The following is a 2,420-nucleotide window of genomic DNA, read 5'->3' as shown; positions in this document are numbered from 1 at the left end:
GGGGACGGCCGCTGCGTCGGCGTCCCCCGGCGGGTGTCGGAAGTGGCAATAGGGCCTCCCACAGGCCGGCCCGAAGGGGCACTCGACGCCGCGGAAGAACCCCTTGGAGCGGAGCATCGCGACGGCATCGGGAGAAGGGGGGGAAGGGGAACCGCCTCTCGAGACCCTCAACCGTCGCCTCTTAAGACAGGCTTTCGCCGTCAGGCCGCTGCCATCTTAGCTGCGGGCAAGAGAGGCCGTGCGCTTGCGCGTCCCCGGGACAACGGAAGGACCGCCATCTCGAATACGGGCGCGGAGGAGAGTGCGCATGCGTTCTCCGGTGATCTTGGGGGAGTGGCGTAGGAGGCGGAAGTTTGCCACCATCTTACGTAGGGGCGTGAAGGCAAGCGGAGAATGGCGCCAGGAGCAGGGAAGGACCCGCTCTCGGAACGGGCGGCTGTTGAAGAGAGGGAGGTGGCTCTGATGGTGCCTGATGAAAAGTTGAGGGAGAAAAGGGGGGGGGAGTGGGCTGGAACGTCGTGAAAGGCCACCGTATTCCTTTTAAAAGGGAATTAAACAAAATGCGAGGCAGTGTGGTGTGGCAGTGTTAGACTGACAGCGAGTCAGGCACAGTTTGGAATATCCACCCGGTCCCTACCAGGGAAGCTTGCTGGGTAACCTTGGGCCAATCAGGGTTGTAAAGCTGCAGGGATGTGATGGTTGCCAGCCGCCAAATGGGACCAGGAGACCTCCCAAAATTTCAGCTCATCTCCAGAGTAGAGATCAGTTCCACTGATGGAAAAGGCAGCGGCTAAGGGTGGACTCGGTTACATAATCCCCCACTGAAGTCCCTCCCCAAGCTTGGTGTAGTGGTTAGGACCAGGGACTCTAATCTGGGAAAACCGGGTTTGATTCCCCACTCCTCCACATGCAGCTGATGGTGTGACCTTGGGTCAGTCACAAGTTCTCTCAGAGCTGTTCTCTCGTGAGCAGTCCTCGAGAGAGCGCTCTCTGCCCCACCTACCTCTCAGGGTGTCCGTTGTGGGGAAGGGAAAGGAGAGTTGTTATTACAGCCCAGAAGATCATTGGCTGCCCTCTCCCATTCCTGGAGGAATTGTATAGTTCTCGATGTTTGAAAAAAGCAAAGAACATTTTGCAGGACTTGTCACATCCTGGACATTCCCAGTTTGAACTGCTGCCTTCGGGCAGAAGATACAGGACAATTAAAGCAACGACAAATAGATTAAAAAATAGTTTTTATTCGAGAGCTATTATTGCCTTAAATGCTGTATGAAATTGGAATTTGGGGGACATTGGTGGTTTTAAGTTGTTATGTGAACCTTAAGGGAGTTATGGGACAGTAGTGAATGGTGTGTGAGTGTATATGAATATTGTTGTTGATCACCGGAATGATTGCATCTTAGATTTCGCTGTATTATGCACAATGACAATAAAGTATATTATTATTATTATACCACCGTTCTGAACTCCTTTGGGTAGTGACGGGCAGTGTGTAAAGCCAATCTCTTCCTCCTCCACCCCCCCCCCCAAATCTCCAGGAATTCCCCAACCTGTGGTTGGCAACAGTGTTCCCTCTGAGCTCAGTGTGAGCTGGCTCACAGTTTTTTAGCCTCCAGCTCACACATTTTTGCCTTAGCTCAGGGAGGGGGGCTCCAGAGCAAAGTAACTTATGCAGTAGCCCAATGGCTCGCTCACAACTTCAATGCCAGTAGCTCACAAAGTAGAATTTTTGCTCACAAGGCTCCACAGCTTAGAGGGAGCATTGGTTGGCAACCCTAGTTATGCCATAGAGTCTGTGCTCCAGAGCTGCCAGGGCAACAAAATCAATTTTAAAAAATACTGAGTGGAGGGATTAGATGGACCACTGATCTAATCGAGAGGTGTCTCACATTTGTTACAAGTGCCGATCTGACATAAATGCCACTTTGTCAGGCCCGGCCGTGTGTGCCGTAAAATGTAATGCCAGGTATGGGAGATATAAGCTTTATAAAGGACACAGGCAAACCCAAGTCACAGTTGTTATTTTTTTTTACTCAAGATACAAACATGCTTTAAAATACAAACACTCTTACAGTATTTCCCCAAAGTCTCTCCCTGGTCCCCGCCCTCCCACTTCCACCGCCCATTACGCATTAGCACTGGGACCGTATACACAGGCAGAGGTCATTTCGCGGGGGATCGCAGTTCCCCCGGGTGAGGTACGGGGGGCGGAGCACCTGACAAAGCCCCGCCCCCTGCTTCCGGCCACCCCGCTTCCGGCCCTCATTCAGCCAGGAGGAGGCACGAGAAGAGGGAGGGTAAGTTGCTTCCTCCCTGCCTCTCCCCACACCTGCCTACCTGGGGCCAGGGAGGGCCTTGGCGGGGCTTCCTTGCACTCCCGCCAGCCTTGCAGGTCCACCGCCGGGCCCCTCATGGGGCTC

Source organism: Gekko japonicus, unplaced genomic scaffold (genome assembly GCF_001447785.1).
Source record: "Gekko japonicus isolate JY-2015 unplaced genomic scaffold, Gekko_japonicus_V1.1 scaffold1421, whole genome shotgun sequence".
Classification (NCBI taxonomy): domain Eukaryota; kingdom Metazoa; phylum Chordata; class Lepidosauria; order Squamata; family Gekkonidae; genus Gekko; species Gekko japonicus.
Note: the sequence above shows the minus strand (reverse complement) of the source record.